The 19,627-nt window shown below is 34.1% G+C and overlaps 1 pseudogene; it reads right to left on the bottom strand.

Moving 5' to 3' along the window:
• Positions 1–7,031: 7,031 nt before the first annotated feature.
• Positions 7,032–8,120, bottom strand: LOC120594485 (40S ribosomal protein SA-like; annotated as a pseudogene).
• Between the last annotated feature and the right edge of the window lie 11,507 nt (positions 8,121–19,627).

Below are 19,627 nucleotides of genomic sequence, written 5' to 3'. Positions count from 1 at the left end.
CTGCAGCAGTTACCCCAAGATAACTCACAAATTACATTTCTAACCTAACCCCCAAAGTTTGCCACAAAATCTCTCTCTTTTATTATTATTTTTGCATTGCTCTAGTATATGGATAGTCTGAAAAAAATGACATTATTCTATTTATAGCATTCTGTTTTTATTATTTTATTTTTTTATTTTTTTAAGTTTATTGAGGTAATACTGGTTAATACAATTATATAATTTTTAGGTGTAATTAGGTGTAAATTATAATTTGACAAATGTATATTCTATTGTGTTTACCACTCAAAGTTCAGTTTCCTTCAGCTACCATATATTTTATCCCCTTTACCCACTTCACCATCTCCTTACCACCCTATATTTGACCCACTTTATCTCATCTACTTACCCTCTCCTCAACCACCCGCTACTCTCAGCTAACCACTAGTCTATAGTCCATATCCATGAGTCTCTGTTTGTTTGTCCTGTACACTTGTTGCTTTTAGGTTTATATCCCACATATAAGTGATATTATGTGATTTTCTACTTTTTCAGTCTGGCTTATTTTGCTTAGTATGATTATTTCAGGGTCTGTCCATGTTGTCACAAATGGTAATATTTCATCTCTTCTTATGGCTGAGTAATATTCCATTATATATATGTACCACAGCTTCTTTAGACAATCATCTATCATAGGATACTTCAGTTGCTTCTATGTCCTGGCCACTGTGAATAATGCTGCTATGAACATTGGTGTGCAAATATCTTTTCGAATATGAGTTTTCAAGTCTTTGGGGTAAATACCCAGTAGAGGAATTGCTGGATCATATGGTAGATTAATTCTTAGTTTTTTGAGGAAACTTAATACTGTTTTCCATGGTGTCTGTACCAATTTGCAGTCCCACCAGCAGTGTATGAGGGTTCCCTTTTCTCCACATCCTCTCCAGCATTTGTTATTACTTGTCCTGTTGATTATAGCTATTCTAACAGATGTGAGATAGTATCTCATTGTGGTTTTGATTTGCATTTCCCTAATAGCTAGTGATGTTGAGCATCTTTTCAAATATTTGTTGGCCATTCGTATGTCCTCTAGGGAGAAGTGTCTGTTCAGGTCCTCTGCCCATTTTTTGGTTGGATTTTTTGTTTTGTTGTTGTTGTTGTTATTGAGTCATATGAGTTCTTTGTTATTTTGGATATTAGGCCCTTATTGAAGGCATTGCTTGCAAATATATTTTCCCATTATCTCTTTACCTTATTGACGATTTCTTTTGCTGAGCAGAAGCTTTTTAGTTTGATGTAGTTCCATTCATCTATTTTAGCTTTTACTTCCCTTGCCTTTGAGGTCAAATTCATAAAATCCTCTTTAAGTCCAAGGTCCTTGATTTTAGTTCCTATGTTTTCTTCTGTGCATTTTATTGTTTCTGGTCTTATATTCAGGTCTTTAATGCATTTTGAGTTACTTTTGGTGTGTGGTGATAGACAACAGTCTAGTTTCATTCTTTTGCAGGTGGCTTTCCAGTTTTCCCAGCATCATTTATTGAAGAGGCTTTCCTTTCTTCACTGTATGTTTTTGGCTTTTTTCTCAAAAAATATTTGCCCATATAAATATGGGTTTACTTCTGGACTCTGGATTCTGTTCCACTGGTCCGTATGACTGTTTTTTTTCCAATACCATGCCGTTGTAATTACTGTTGCTTTGTAGTATAATTTGAAGTCGGGCAGAGTGATGCCTCCAGCCTCTTTCTTTTTTCTGAGGACGACTTTGGCAATTCGTGGTCTTTTGTGCTTCCATACAAATCTGATGATTTTTTGTTCTATTTCTTTAAAAAAAGCCAGTGGGATTTGATGGGGATTGCATTCAATCTGTATAATGCTTTAGGTAATAAGTCATTTTAACTATGTTGATTCTTCCATTTCAAGAACGTGGAATATCTTTACATTTCTTTGTATCTTCTGTGATTTCTTTTAACAGGGTCTTATAGTTTTCATTATACAGGACCTTCACTTTTTTCGTTAAATTTATTTCTAAGTATTTTATTCTTTTTGCAATTGCAAAAGGAATTATTTTTTCCACTTCTTTTTCTGACACTTCATTATTACAGTATAGGAATGTTATGGATTTTTGAACGTTGATTTTGTATCCAGAGACTTTACTGTATTTGCTTATTGTTTCTAGTAGTATTCTTGTGGAATCTTTACTCATTGAGTTTTTTCAGAAGTACCATCCTGAATTCTCTGTCATTTAGTTGCATAGTTCTATGTCTAAACTTATTTTCTGGAGATTTTTCTCTTTATTTCTGAGATGTCTTATTACTTTGGTTGTTCATGGTGTTTAATGGACTATTTCTCCACCTGGGCATTAATGGAACTGTATTCTGCCATTTTTCCAGAAAGAAGATTTATTATATAAAGGTCTCTCTTTACCCTGCTGCAAAGAAGGTGCTCTTCTTTTGGTTTCCAGTAGGTCGTGTCTAACCCTCTCGGACCCTTGATTTAAATAAAGCCTTAATAATACCTTTTTTATTTTCTTGTAGATATTTAATCACACTCAGTACCCTCCATTTCAGTCCCTGTCAGTGTTGCAACAGTCTCGGTAGCATTTGCTTAGATTCCCCTGGGGTTCCATGGTGTTAGGTCTTGGAGGGTATAAGGAGAGGGGCCCTCTGGCTTGGAAGTTGGAGGCTGCAGCTCAGCCTCAGTTTTGCAACTCAGCCTCAGTTTTGCAACCAGGGTCAGTAAAAATCAGTTGTTGTTTATCTGCAGTCTCATCCTGCTTCTCTGCTTTTCTGCCCTGATGACTGGGCCCTGCCGCTGGCTATGTGGAACTCACAGCTCTTCCAGGCAGGACTGTTCAGGGAAGTCACCCCACTTTCACCCCTCTCCCTCCTCCTGTAGGGGGCTCCATGGGCTGCTCCATAGTTTTTGTAGGTAGAGACAAGATTATCTTAAAAATTATATGAAGAGGCAAAAAAAATTAAAAAAAATAAACAAATTTTATGAAAGAAGATTGAGTAGGAAGAATCAGCCTACTTGATTTCAGGATTTATTAGGGCTAGAGTAATCAAAACTCTATTGTACTAACAATGAATAAACACATACATCAATAGGACAGAATAGAAAATCCAGAAATAGACTCACACAAATATTCAAATGATTTTGGATAAGGGTATAAAATCAATTCAGTGGAAGAAAGGTAGCCTTTACAACAATGGTTCTGGGCAATTAGAAATTTATAGGCCAAAAACTAAACTCACAGCAAAGTCCACAGATTATATAAAAATTTACTCAAGATAAACCATGGATATCATGTAAAACATAAAGCTATAAAATTTTTTGAAAAATATGTGAAAATTTTGAGGATCTAGGTCTAGGCAAAGATCCTAAGACTTCAAACCAGGAGTATTACACAGAAAAGGAAAACAATAAATTGAACTTCATAAAAATTAAAAACATTTGCTCTGTTAACAAGATAAAAAGACAAAACTACACACTGGGAAAAAATATTTTCAAATTACACATCTGACAAGGAACTACTATCTAGAATATATAGAGCACTGTGGATTGAATGCTTTTATTTTCAGCATTTAATGATCAAGCCCTAAGGCCCAATGTGATGGTATTTGGAAGGATCTTTGAGAGACAATGAGAGTTTGATGAGGTCATGCGATGGAACTCTCATGATGAGATTAGTGTTTTGTGTTTTTATAGAAAGAGAGACTCTTCCAACTCTCTCTATCTCTTTCCTCTCCACTGTGAGGACACAGTGAGAAGGTGGCCATAAGCAAACCAGGAAGAGAATCCTGATTGGAAACAGAATGGCCAGTACCTTAATCTTGGACTTCCTGGCCTCAAGAATTATGAGAAATAAATGGTATTTTGTTAGAGCAGCATGAGTTGATGAAGACAATGCATAAAACAAAGTAGAAGCACCAAACAATTTGATGATGGGTCAAAGACATTTACAAATGGCAAATAAGCATTTGAAAAGATTTACGATATCACTAGTCATTAGGGAAATGCAAATTAAAGTGACAATGAAATATCACAATGTACATATTAGTATTTTGTTTTTAATTGTGACAGCACCAAACCTTAGCAAGGATGTGGAACAACTGGATTGTGGATACATTGCTGTTAGAATGTAAAAGAAGCCCCTATGCAAAATAGTTTGGCACTTTCTTAAATAAATAAATAAATAAATAAATAAATAAATAAATAAGAAACTACCATACAGTTCAGTAATTAGATTTCTAAGTATTTATCTTAGAGAAATAAAAATTTATTTTCACATAAAAACTATTAAAGAATATAAGGTAAAAATATTACACTCAAAATATCCATAAAATTATACAAAAATGGAAAATAAGTCTATTTTTAAAAGAAAGAACTTTATGGAGCACATTTAAAAATATTATCAGAGCCTATAATAGAGAAACTGTGTACTATTTCTCCACGAATTTCTTATAAGAATGAAAAGTCAATACCATTAAGAGGTTTAATGTTTCTAAATAAAGTATAAATCAGAGTAATCAAATAAAATACCAATCAGAATTCAAAAACTTGACAATATGATTTTAAAATTCACATGAAAGATTACAAATCAATAATGTTTACCTGGTGATGCATTAAATTTTAAAGATTTATAATAGTTAATGCAACATTGTATTGATAAAGGCAGAGACTAATAATCCCATGAAATAGAACAGAAGCCCAGGAACTATGGAAATTTGATATATCACACAGATAGCATAAAGAAAAATAGGAAAAGGATGGACTAGTCATATTATTGTCCTTAGTTATTTAGTTACACATATTGGAAAAAGTAGTAAATCAGATATAGATCTCAAAATATAAATATGCACACACAGCATTTTCAGTAGGAGTAACACCTAAATATAAGAAGGAAACTTAAAACCTTTAGAAGAAAATGTACAATGATTTCATTTATAATTTGAGTAGTGAAAGTGTTTTTAAACAATAATAAAAATAATTTGATTTGGTATTTGCCCAAATCAAATGTTTTGAGGCACTCTGAATAGTGTTCAGATCTTATCCCAGCTATATACCACAATTTTAAAAATTCTCAAAGGAAAAGTATTTCATTTCAGGCAATTACCAGAAGTCATCTGTTATATTATTATGTACACAGGTTAACAGGTAAATGAACAGAAAAACAAACAAACAAAAAATGTGGATATGTTTATATAGATTCAATTATTGTATTGTATTCAGTTCCCTTTTTGATATGTTCTTAGAGCAAGGTCATTAGGTCAGGGTAAAAATGAAGGGAAGGTAGAAAAGTGGGTCCTGTCAAGATTTAAGCTGAAGTCAGCCAGTCAATTTGATTTTCCCAGTAACAGTGGAAAATATGTATTATTAACTTCAAATTTTGCATTCCTCTCCAACAGAATGTTGAGGAAATCTCTTAAACTCTATGCCTCTTATTCCCTGAGTATTAGACCAAAAGAGCTTAGCTTAGAGGCAAAAGTGATGAGCCAAGAGTCAAAATGCCCATCTTCTAGTTGTGACCGTGTTCCTTACTTTTTCTTATGATAATAGGAAAGTCATTTATTTTTTTTGGAACTTTAGTTTCCTCTCTATAAGGTGAAAAAGCTTGGGTTAGATCACTGTTTTCTATCAACCAAGACCCAACATTTTCATTTTGCTTCAAATATATGGCAAAATTTTTTTGTCATAAAAAGAAAATAATAAAAATGTAGTTTACCTATGCATATATTTTAAACAACCAAAATAACACTAACAATAGTGTATAAGAGAGATGAAAATAAATATTTATAATAAAAATAATATGTATGTTAAATTTGACTGCAGTACAAGACACCCTAGAGGAAGTACAAAATGAATCTCCAAGATAAAGTCTAAAATCTTACAATAACTGTGCATTCAAAACCTGTTTATGTTTGCTATTGCCACAATTGTTTTTTTTAATGTGTGTGTGCATGTTTCTAGTTAATTTCTCTAACAAAAAAGATTAAGAATTTATTTTAAATATTCGAGTGTATTCTTTCTGTATGTTAATTAATATTACTATTTTTTTCTATTCATTTGTTGATATGTGCTTAGATAGTCCAAACTAAAAAGCAAAGGAAAACATCTTTAAGACTATGACCATGCTGAAAATATCTTACTCCATAGAGTGAAAGCTTTGTAGGACTATAGAACCTCACAACCATAACTTGATCACTTAAGAAAGCTATGCTATTCTAGACCACGCATACATCTTACTCTCTAAAACACATTCAGAAGTGGAGATCTAACTAATCCATGGGCTTTCAAGAGACAACAAACCAACTTGAATGCCAGGAATCTGAGAATTCTTTTAAAACAACATTTTTATGTCATTTAAAACCCCTTTGGCAAAGAATGCTCCCTCAGTACTTTTGGAAATGTGTCCAGGTAGAATGCTAATTACCACAGCTAAGCTGCCTTGAGGAATTGAAAATGACAGGCTATATCTGAATGTTTCCTTCTCCACACAAAAACATTTTTTTCCCTTTATATCCAGCAACAAAGATTTGTATAATAAATGATTCTATGAGGTACAGTAGTTCTTGAGCATTCAATTAGTCCTTACCGTGCATAGAACACATAACGTAACTAGAGGTCCTTCCAGTGAGCAGTGCTGCTTGCTAGCGCTGAATCAAATTTATACCTCTCTAGACTCACAATGAAATTACTTGTTCACCTGACTGTTTTATTCGACTAATGATTTCACAATATCACATTCGATTGAATAATTATGTAAGGAGAGATGCTGAATGCCCATCTTTTCTAGATTAGAATAATTTATAAATGCAGTTTTTCTATTCCATTAAGCAGCACCACCTCTTAATGAGACAAGCACAAGGTAGAGACAATGATGTGTAACAAATAAGAGATAGAAAGCAATTTGAGTAGGCAAAAGTGTTAGTGGAATCTGTTAGGAAAAGTGGTTTTTTTTTTGTTTTGTTTTGTTTTTTGTAACTTTTAGAAGCTGTTTATTTTTCGTCAACCTTACTTCCATTTTGTTTAAGAGTTTGTGGAAGAACAGCTTAAGGCCACTCGGTGGTTGTTCCTACCCATTCAGTGGCCTGAGCAGTGGGGGTTTCAGAGCCGTCTTCAGGGGCAGGCGCAGGGCTCCAGTCTTCAGGAGGAAACCGCTGCACCTGCACACCTCAGACCAGCCCACCACCTCAGGATGAGCAGCAGTGAACTCAGGAGCTGGAGCAGTCCATTCACCCTGAAATTTCTTTTTATCACAGCCTTTTCAGCAGCAGCCTGCTCTTCCCTTTCAACCTCTTCAGGATCACTGTAGAAGTAGAGATCTGGAATGACCTCCCCCGGGGTATTCATGGGAGATGGTGCCACGCATGTGCAGATCTTCCCAGGCCGGCATCCTCATTAGACCCACTGTGTGAGCTCCCTTATTGTTGTAAGGGATGGCGACATCTGCATAGCACAGAGGCAGTGGTGCTCTGTGATGATAAATAAAAACTGCTTTTCCTGCTTTTCCACGCTACCCAGAGAGGGGCCCTTACAGCGTTGTTCTTTGTTCCCAGCGTTGTTCTCTGTCCCCACGTTGTTCTCTGTTTCCCTTCTATTACACAAGGCAGTGGTAGGCAGGTTAACACAATACTGGGAAAGGCGGGTGGCCAGCCCTGGGATCAGTAACCACCAGAAGTCTTGGTTCTTGGAAGGTTGCCTGGATCTAGTTAGTGAAAGTCCCAAGAGTGAACCGGCCAGCAATGGGAGTGGCTCCAGTGGCAGCAGCAAACTTCAGCACAGTTCACTGGCCAATGTGCCTAAATGATGTGACACTGACATCAGCTGGGTTTTCAATGGCAACGATGGCACGAACCTGCCAGCAAAAGCTTCTCCCAGGTTCTCTTCAAATTTATGATGTGGATGCCATCACTTTTCCTTTTGTGGATGTACTGTTCCATTTGGAAGTCAAGGTTGGTGCCACCTACGTGGGTTCCTGTTGCAAGGAATTTGAGGACATCCTCCTCCATTGGCAGGACACCCAGGGCCCCCGACGTTGTGAGGTTTCTGCTGAGGTTACGTGGGAACAGAGAACAATGCTGTAAGAGCCCCTCTCTGGGTAGCGTGGAAAAGCAGGAAAAGCAGTTTTTATTTATCATCACAGAGCAACATACTTGGCACACATGCACACACACACACGTGTTTATATTTAACAATAAGTGGAAGACTGGAGAATTGACATAATTCTCATTTTGCCTGAATAATTAGTAGGGGCCAAGTCCAAAAATTTTAGATCAGAATTTGTTTCCACCTGAAATAGCCTAAGCCCTTTTCTCAGAGTGTGGATAATATGTGTGCTTACTTCTCTCTTAAGAATTTTAGGAAAAAGTTATTTTGTCTGCCTTTTTTTTCCCCCCTATGTCCATTCCCTCAGCATGTTCTCCTGTTTTTTCCATGCTGCCCCTCTTTAAACGCAGTTTAAATCTGACAGTCTGGTGCTATTTATGAAGGCCCCATTGGGATGACAGATGGCAAAACTATTCATCTTTCCTGTGGGTGCCTGGCCATGGGCCATAGTTATTCATTTCTCGTTTTTAGTTCAACTGTGAAATGAGAATTGGTTATAACATGTTACTTCGGAAATAGCAGAACCTCACTTTAAAATGGCCTTAATACAAGTATATCTGTATAATTAATTAGAAAAAAATAAAAATAGTTTATATTGTTTAACAAAATATTTACATTTAAAATATTTTTTATTCAAAAAAATCTTGTATTATTTGTTTTAAAATGTTTTATTTTTAGTTTTATGTATATATTTGAGACTTTACATAGGAAGCCATTCCAGAACCATACAAATCATACATTTAAATCAAATAACCTGATACCTATTGGGTCTTTGCTAGAGCTTCATTTCATGTTACAAGATAAGTTACAGTTACAAGATAAGGATCATGTCCTTAATTAGGTGAATACCATTTAATTGCACGTAGAGATATACTACAGTTTAAAAAAACACAATCAGTAGTGTTATAGACTAGTGGTGTACTACCTGTGTCTCCTGTGTGTCTCCAGTGCTACTGTAGGAATCAAGGTAGGGACATTGCTGACAGCTAGCTTTCTCTAATCCCACTTCATCCAAAACAGCTGTATTTTTATCTGATTTATGTATCAAACAAGGCCTAATCATGGGAGATGAAAAACAGTTTTGAGCTAATTCCAGGAATTATTAAAACTTCATATTCCAGTCACTTTGCTATTATCTGTATTTCCTGGAGGAAGGCACAAAATAAGTCACAGCAATTAAAACTTTGTACTGAAAAAAGAAAACAAGTCCATTGGAGCAGTCTGCGGAAGATAATTTTGGAAAAGGTTCTTCACAATCACTTTGAAATTCTTCCACAAAGACCCATATCGACTATATATAACAACACCCAGTTTCTTCTTTACAATTAGCAGAGTATGGAATTATTAAGTGATTAAGAATTCTTCCTGTTGTGACCATTTTCACCCACATATGTATATTTTAGAGTATGTATTGGGATACTTTCATTATTTAAATGTTATAATTTCTGATATTTAGAATTTATGCAGTAGCTTAATGAATATCTGCAGGATTCATTTCCAAAACATGAAATTCGTGAAATGTTAAAGTATGTCTCATTCATTTTAGAAAATGAGCCACTCCAGTGTTGAAATTGTACACTCATATCAGAAATGTCACAAAGGGGGCCATTTTCCTGTAATACATCATTTTTCTGTTTAGATTGAAAGTGATAAAGAGGGCAAGGCAAAATAATAGATGATATGCCTCATTCTTAATGCTTTTTTACTCTAAAAAAACCCACAGCCATCTGTTATCTGCATGTCAGGTTGTTACAAGTGAGTGATATTTTTCTTTCCTATTTGAAAAGAAATGTATGGAAATACTGAGCAAAGTTAATTTTAAAGAATATGGTGATATTAATAAAGCACCTATGTAAACATTAAATTCTCATTAACTTTTGCATTTATGGGCTTGGATTAGGTTTTTAGCTATATTGCATAAATTCCAGAACAAACCTTACTGCTCAAAGTAAGGTGGAAACTTAGACTGTGTCTATGTGGGCAAGATGAGATAAAAATTTTATCAACTTTTTAAATAATTCCAGAACATCAAATATATTCTGCTAGAAAGTTAAATATTTAAGGTTAACATAGTTGTTATCTTTTCTGTTTTTAGCTATGTATTTGCCTCATTTCTGTTTCTTGTGTTTGTATGTTTATAATCTTAATCACTCTAAAAATTGATATAAAATCACAAATATATATTGAAAAACGGAATACATGTATAATTAGATAAAAAGAAAGGTTCCTTTCTATTTCAAGTTAGATCTGAGCTATTCCAAAAGGATTAATTTGACAGATTAATTCAGAGATTCAGGGATATTTATTTTTTTCCCAATGTCGCTAGGGTCTGAATGTGTAGTATTTTATTATATTATCTTACTAGAGAAGAGGAACTGGTTCAAATTAACTGAATATAAACTCTTTTGGTTACACATAGTTCAGTCATTTTCCAACCACTGATTAGGTAGCAATCCACGCTGATTTATATGTAAGCAGAATAGGTGGCCACTTTGTAAACTATTATAGAATCTCTAACAAGCACTTATATACACAGGTTTACTTAGTGATGCCAGAAAATTTTATAAGGGGGATAATTTTTTTGTACCTAAATTTGAGTTAATGTTATAAAATGTAAGAATAGGAAACTAATGACTCATGTTAGGTGAAATATATTATATATAAAGATAATATAATACTACTAATGTTGCTATGGTTACATTCAGAAAAAGTAGTAAATGACTGTTAAATTAGATCATATCTGAGCTCAAATTTTATAGAGGGAAAGGAGCCTTGGGACTCATTAGAACTCTGAAGAGGAGAAAAGAGAGAAAGGATAGACATATAGGGGGAAAGAGACACAGAATAAGAGTGTAGATGAAGTACTAATAGATTTTGCTTACTCTGGTCATGGATGTGAGTTTCTTAAGAGAAATAGAAAACAAAAATGTATGCTGGAACATTTTTTTCTGTAAAATCTCATTTATTAATCCGTTTAGTCCTGTATAATATAATTTTCATCAGCATTGTGTGATTTGAGAGGCAATCAAAGAAATTCCTGTCAAGTGTATTCCACTATCTCATCAAGTAAATGTCCCAGCTCTACAGGATAATGTTTCCACTGTGACAGACATTTTACCAAATTGGATATTTAATGCAATTGCAATTGTTTCTATAGAGAGTAAAATAAAATGGAGGTAATAACAGTATTAAGCCATTACCAGGATAAGTTGAATGTCTAACAGGCAATAAGAGGGCACGTGGTCTTATGAGGAGAGATGAAGCACAGAAAGATGGGAAAGAACTTCCAAAAAGTAGCCACTCTCTTCTGAATTTGCCTTATCCAAGACATCTCAAATAGCATTCTCAATGTACCCAAGGCTGAACTTTACCACTGAACCATAATATTTTGACATATAAAAGAGCAGGTGCAAAGTCCACAGTTCCAAAGTTGAATGTATACTTTCTCTTTTTTTTATTATTTTTATCACACATGTGATGATGAATCTGATTTCTATCTGATTGGGCTCCAGTGAGGATTTCTTATATAGATATTAGCCTGGTGCATGTCAATATGTTTGCAAGTGCTAGTTACTCCTACATAATTTAGAAAATTTCTTTTACCATTTTCTATTTATTGCTTTTTACCAAAGACAGAGGAAAAAAATATCCATTAAGCTATGGTTTCTAACTGAAATTGATGGCCTTCTGTAACAAGAGGGCACAAAACTGAGCAGTAAAAGGCACTTGGATGATCTCAATTTGGTGATATAAATAGCATAATTTTAAGAGTCATAAAGAATAAGCTTTACTTTCTAGTTCTACCACTTGTGATTTGGGGTAAATAATTTGTTTCCTGAGTTTTAGGATCATCCATCATCTGTAAACTGAGGAAAGCAATTACTATTTTATAGAGATATTAATTTAATAAAAGTTAATTATGGTTCTAAACATTTATGATGCTAACATGAAGCTCTTTCTTTTATTCACTCAGGGAATTGAGAAATTGGAGATATGGATCTTTTTAAAACACAATGTTTGCTTTCCAGCAACTCATTTAATCCTTTCGGGCTAAATTCTCTGCTATTACTAAAAACACTGATGATTACAATAGTGCTTATTCTTCTTACATCATGGTATTAAGGTTGGATCAATGGCATAGTGGGTGCATATGAGTTTTGAAGAGCACATTGTTCTACCCATATGGAAAGTGATTGATTAAATTTTATTTTTTACTGAGCTTTGGCTCAAACTTAATCACAAAATCTACTGACTTCATAAAAACCATTGTATTCTCACCTTAAAAAAATTGAATATTTCTTAAAAGATGCATGCTGAAGTATTTAGGTTTGAAATGTAATGTCTGCAATTTATTTTTATTTTTTCAGATTTATTGAAACATAATTGATAAAAAATATTGTGTGAGTCTAAGATACAACATGACGATTTAATACACATGTATATTTTGAAATGATTACTACATTAAGGTTAGTCAACAAGTTCATCACCTTACATAGTTGCTTTTTTTTAATTTTTGCAGCGAGAACATTTAAGATCTACTCTGTTAGCAAATTTCAAGTATATAACAGAATGTAATTAACTATATTCACCATGTTGTGTGTTAGATCCCCAAAACTGATTAATGCTATAACTGTAGGTTTGTACTCTTTGACCAACATCTCTCCATTTCCCCCATGCCTGAATTCCTGGTAACCACCAATATACTCTTTGCTTCTAAGAATTCAACTTTTTTTAATTCCACATGAGAACATGAAGTATTTGGCGGGGTGGGGGGGTGGGGGATGGGGTGGGGGTCTGTGTCTTAAATGACAAGATATCCTTCTTTTTAAAGGCTAAATAATATACCATTGTGTGTGTATCACATTTTCTTCACATATTAATTTATCTGCTGACAAACAATTAGGTCATATCCATGTCTTGGCTTTTGGGAATAATAGTGCAATAAACTTTGAGGTGCAGCTGTCTCCTCGATTTCCAGATTTCATTTCTTTTGGATATGGAATTGCTGGATCACATGGTAGTTCTACTTAAAATTTTTTAGAAACCTTCAAATGTTTCCATAATGTCTATACCAGTTTATATTCCTAACAGAGCACAAGGGTTCTCATTTTTCCACATTCTCGCCAGCATTTTTTTATCTCATCTTTGTGATAACAGCCACTTTAAGAGGTGAGGTGCTGTTGATTTGCATTTTCCTGATGATTAATAATGTTGAGCATATTTTTATGAGTCATTTGAGTGTCTTTTTTTAAAAAAGTCTATTTATATTCTTTCATTTTTAAATTGGATTATTTAGGTTTTTTTGTTGTTGGTTTTGTTGGTTTGTTTGTTTGTTTTGGTATTGAGTTGTATGTGTTCCTTATATATTTGATTAATAACTCTTATCAAATATATGGCTTGCAAATCTTTTCTTCCATTTTGTAGTTTGCCTTTTCATTTTGTTGATTGTTTCTTCTGCTGTGCAGAAGCATTTTAGTTTTCTGTAGTCTCATTTGTTTATTTTTGCTTTTGTTATGCTTTTGGTGTCATCTCCAAAAAATCACTGCCAAGACCATCAATGTCTTGGACTTTTTTCGGTGGCAATAGAACTTTTTCTCTCTGTTTCCTTTTAGATGTATATTGTTACAGGTTTTACAATTAAGTCTTTAATCAATGAATCTATAAATTGCTTTGGATAGTACGGATATCTTAACAAAATGTTAATTTTCCTAAATCATGAACATGACATATCTTTCCATTTATTCTTGTGTTCTTCAATCTGTTCCAACAATATCATATAGTTTTCAGTATACAGATGTTTTACTTCCTTAGTTAAATTTAATCTTAAGTATTTTGTTAATGCTATTGTAAATGGGATTATTTTCTTTATATCTTTTTCAGATAGTTCATTGTTAGTGTATAAAAACACTACTTATTTTTACACATTTATTTTTTATCCTGCAACTTTATTGAAATTACTCATTAGTTCTAACAGTATTTTGGTGAAGTCTTTAGGATTTTCTATATGTAAGATTATGACATCTACAAACAGAGACAATTTACTTCTTCCTTTTCCATTTGGATGTCTATTTCATTTTCTTGCCAAATTGCTGTGGCTGGACTTCTAGTAAAATGTTAAAAAGAGATGGTGAGACTGGGCACCCTTATCATGTTTGTGATCTTAGAGAAAAATCTTTCATCTTTTTACCAGTGAGTATGATCTGTGATTGAGTAGAGTTATTGCCTTGTCTCTCTTCCTAGGTGAAGTCACAGACTGATCATGGAGCAGGGCAGTAGGTTATGCTTTGAGGTTGCTGTTCAAGATCTCTGGTCAGGCAGGACTGGAATTTATGTTCAGCAATTGGTAATGGCAGCTGGCCTGGTGTTTGTCTGAGTGAGGCTGTGAGGTGGGCTTCATAGCTGCCCAATGGGCTCCACGGTTGTCCAGTGTTGGGCTGGGCTCCCTGGTCAGGACTAGAAGTTATGCTCACTATTGGGCAGGAATGTGGCTTGGCTTCCTGTCAGAAAAGGGTTATAAAATGAGCTTCACTGTTTCCAAGGGTCTCTGGTCAGGCTTATTGGCCAGGTGGGGCTGGAGGCTCTGTTCAAAAGTTGGGTGGGACCACTGACTTGTTTGCTTATTTAGAAAGAGTCATAGAATGGGCTTCATAGCTGGGATAGCACACTTGTTCAGGACCCAAACTGGGCAGAACTACCAACTGAGCTTCCTGGCCAGATAGGGCCACCGGCTTAGCTCTGCTGATGGGTAGAGCTGCTGTGGATTTCTGCAGGAATGAACTATGAGCCCCACTTCCCTTTTCTGTCACCTTCTGATTCCCTTAGTGATCCTCATGAGTCAATACTTAATTGGGCCTCACAGGAAGTGTCCTGTAATGCTGCAGAAGCTGAATGTCCACTTTGAGCTCTCTTATTTCTACTGGAGAAACCTAAGCTCAGGGGATGCCCTCATTATGGTGCCATGCCAGCCTGAGGAAGGTCAAGGTAAACTGCTTCTCTTACTTTTCTATTGTTTTTTTTTTTCTTTTTTTTCTGTTTCTGTGGCCCAAGAAGGTGATTTAGATTCAACACCCAGGTTCTGAGATCTCCACAAAGGCTTTTTTCTATATATAGTTGTTAGTCTGTTCCTCTTTCTCTAAGAGGGACCAAAGTCAAGAACCACTTATTGTGCCATCTTGCTGACATTACTCCAGTGAGACTCTGCAACTTACTTTTACAAGTTCAGCAAAAACAGACCTGTATGTATGAATGTATCTATTTATCTATCTATCTATCTATCTATCTATCATCTATCTATCTATCTATCTATCTATCTATCTATCTATCTATCTATCATCTATCTATCTATCTATACTATCATCTATCTATCATCTATCTATCTGTCCATCCATTCATCATCTATCAAGAAATGAAGTCAATATGTCCAAATATTGGTGAATCGAGTAGATAGTGTATGAATGTTCATTTTGCTACTTTTTCAACTTTGGTATATGTTAGAATTTTTTTCAAAATAAAAGTGTTGAGGAACATGAATAAAAGTCATTTGTCTTTATTTAGTTGATAATTAGAATATTTTGGATGACTAGCTACATACTCCATCATTTTTGAACTTAATATATATGTGACATGGAGGAAAACCTCTATATTCATTATCTTATTTGACTCTCATGGTCCTGACAAATAAGCATTATCATCACTTCCGAATGCAAAAATTGAGGTTTAGAGAGGTAAGTGACTTGTCTCATAAGTAAATAAAGCTATGTTCTATTGAGAGAGAAGCATCTTAGCAAGGAGATAGTTTATATCAAACATCTTTGAAATTTATGAAAATAATTACTAAAGTTTTTTTTTTATTTTAGACTATGTATTATATTATTGCATGAAATATAATATTATTGCATGAAATATTATTGCATGAAATATAAGTCTATGTAACAGATCAGATGAAAACATATAAAATACATTTACTAGATTTTTGTTCTTGGTCATCCCTTCTTGTCCATGTTGCTCTCTTTAACAAGTATCCTCATGTGGGCTGTTCTTAGGGGATTTGGAAGACGGGGTAGTTAAACTGAATCATAGCTGAGTTCTTTATACATTTTCTATCTTATTACCTATTGGTAATGAACCACATCTCACTTCCTTACTTCAGACATCTCAGCCTTCTTCTACATCCTTAGTATAAGTAAAGCAGGATATAATTAGGGCTGGAGAATAGATATAAACTCCAAAGCATGAGTAAACAAAAACATTTTTAACATTTTCTCTCTCTTTCTCTCTCTCTCTCAATATATACACACACACATACAACAACACACAATGCGAAAGAAAGAGAGTTTCCAGTCTGGGTTGGAAAGCATTTTTTTCTATGAAATTTTCTTTTCAAGTATAAAAGACTAAAAATATGCTTTCAGAAATGAAGGTTTACTTTTAAATATATCTATTTATTATACTCTGAAAGATTTATACAATAATCCTGCTTGACTCAGGATTCCTTCTTTCTTCTGTCCTTTATTTAATCTATCTTTCCATTTATTTTTTATAAAAAAAATGAGAAGGAAATGAATAATCAAGTATTCTTGTCTCTAAGAATTATAACAAATTTTGAATGTAAACCTTTAAAAAGGTTTTTTATTTTGTTTTTAGGGATAAAGTGATGGATCACATGAAATATCAAATAATAACATAAGTAGCTGACCCAAAACAGGCTAAGATACAATAGAAATGAAACTTAAGTACACTAGATTTCAGCTGTCATGTACCTTATGTCTGTAGTTAGAAGTTATCAAGTGATAGTTTACATTGAATATCCTCACATAAAGAAGCCACATGTGATGAGCTAAACATCTCAGACTCTTAAAGATAGTATATTACACTTATACTGTTCATTAAATAAAGCACTTTGGCCAGAGGCTGGGCTTTTATATGTATTCAGATACTGTATTTGAGCTGATAACAGTCACTTGCCCATGTAGAATAGTCCACAGGTCAAAATGTCTTCTTTTTTTACTGAATCCTGAAGTGAAAGAAGCAAGTCTACAAAGAATTACTCTTTCTGCAATGAACCTCTGAATAACGAATTACTCATAATCATGAAGATGATACACTTACAACGATTGTAGTGATGATGATGGAGCTCATGAAGATATTAGACTTCTATTGATCTTTTACCCTATGCAAGCTACTATACTATATACAGTCTCATTTAATTCTTACAAAAATACTAGGATAATAAGTATTATTGTCTCTAGTTGAGAAGGAGGAAACTGAAGCTCTGGCAGTGAGATAACTCTCAGCAGCTAATAAATGTCAAAGATAAGATACACATTTCTATCTGTTTGCTTTTATAAGTTGTAATCTTTTCATTATAGTACACTCAAGAAACTGTCTATAGCTGGCAGTATGCACAATTAAATTTAATTATCTTTTTTTTTTTCTTAAAAAAAAAAGTGATGAGTGGAAGAGAGATAAGTATTTATCACTGCCTGGTCCTATCTGAGCACAGGTACTGGGGCTCTTCTTCTATACCATGAACATCTCTCTGAGTAATGGAGACTCCACATTCTGTTTCAAGACTGAGTGGCTTATGTGTATTCTAAACCATTGTCAGGAGAGGAACCACACCAATTAAGATGTAGCTCAGTAACTTATGAGGCATAAATAGATCAGATTTCTGTAAATTAACTTATAGGGGTGGGGTGTATAAGCACATGTTAATGGAGAGATCTATCCAGTAGAAATGGCTCCTTTGTGCAGATGACATGTGTGAATGCTCACAGACAGGTGATCTGAGTGAGGTGTTGGCTCAGCCTCGATGAGTTTATTTTGTGGTAGTGATATATGGTCTCTCAGTGGTTAGCCTAGCTGGTTATGTCTAGGATTATTTTTCCCTAACAAGTTTCTCCCCCTATAAAGCATCATGTCTTTCTGTCCTAAATCAAGTAAGTCTTAGTTATGTCCCAGATATTGGCTACTCTGGGTCTTTGGTTTTCTTCTCATTGTACCATTTGCCACAGAGTATAAATACATGTTTTTCATGTTTTGTCATTTCTGAAATCAGCATGCACTTTACAACCTGTGGAGTCTTATAGTCAGCTAAACAGCAGTGGGGACTTAGTTGCCATTATCTGTGCAAATGTGAACTTTTGGATAGTTGTGCCTGAGGTAACATATGATAGAAATTTAGGTCTAAGTTAAAAGTACTTTTTAAATAAGTATATATACACATATATATGACAAACTTTGTTAGTTTAATTGGCAGATTTTTTTCTTAACATATATAAAATGATGATATTACATAATCTATAACATCCCAGGTTATGCAAAGAACAGTACGATTATGGTGCAAACTCTACAACTTGCTTCCTTCAGTCCTTTCACTTTTTTATTTGCAGGTCTTTTTGATTAATAGCTTCATTAAGGCATACTCTATATAACATAAACTTTTTATCTTTTAAATATACAATTTAATAGTTTGTCGTAAATTTTAAATGTTGTGTAAATATCTCCAAGGTCCATTTAAAAAACATTTCTATTACTCCTCAAAAGATCTTTTGTATCTATTTGCAGTTTATTAACATTCCCATGCCCCAGAAACCTATTGTTACAGATTTTTTTCTGTTTAATTCCCATATGTAGAACCATACAATATATAGTTTTTCACATCTGAACACTTTCACTTAGCATGATATTGAGGTTCACCCATTTTGTAGCTTGTATCAGAATCAATGAAAATGCAGAATAAAAGGGTGCCTCCCCAACTGGTATGATTAGCATTTAAATCATTCCTGTGACAGGCTGTCATTCTTATATCATCCATGATCAGGTGGGAAGAGTGGAGTCTTCACCATCAGAAATAATTGCATTTGAATTTTGGCTCCTGGAAAATGCTCTTACTCTAAAAAAGCCTCAATTTCATTAGCAAAATGAAGAAAATCATACTTGACTTTCAGGGATGTTGTGATGATTAAGCAAATTAAGCCTTGGTCTGATCCTAGGTAATGAGAGTTATAGCTATTGTTATCATCTTCAGAACTGGTGATGAATAGAAGAAGTTTTTGTAGTAGAATTATCTGCCATAAAAAAAAAAATACAGTAAAAAAAAAAAAAAAACCCAGCAACTTCTCTTTTTCTGCCTCGATAGCTTTCCTAGTTTCTATCATTTTCCCTCTCTTTTTCAAAAAAAAAAATTCAAATTTCTGCCACTGATATAGTCTCTGTTGTTGAGAGAGAAGGAGAGAGAGAGAGAGAGAGAAAGAGAGAGATTTTAGCATTTGTTTTTTTTCTCCTTAAGTCTTAAAAAGTTTTGAAAAAAATTAAAATTATCTTTAAATTTCAGATATGAGTTAGACTTATATAAATAAATAAAGTAGCAATATTTATCTTGAAGGAGAAGTGATGCATAGGAAACATGCAGCTGTCTCCAGGTATATGTGAAGGGCTGTCCCGGGAAAGGGAAATTTTACTTGTTTGACTTGGTTCCAATATCAATGAGAAGAGATTATGGGATAGCAGGTTTTCATCACAATATTATTATGGAAAA

The sequence above is a fragment of the Pteropus medius genome, unplaced genomic scaffold (assembly GCF_902729225.1).
Source record: "Pteropus medius unplaced genomic scaffold, Ma_sr-lr_union100, whole genome shotgun sequence".
Lineage (NCBI taxonomy): Eukaryota > Metazoa > Chordata > Mammalia > Chiroptera > Pteropodidae > Pteropus > Pteropus medius.
Note: the sequence above shows the minus strand (reverse complement) of the source record. Positions and strands in the feature narration are given on the sequence as shown.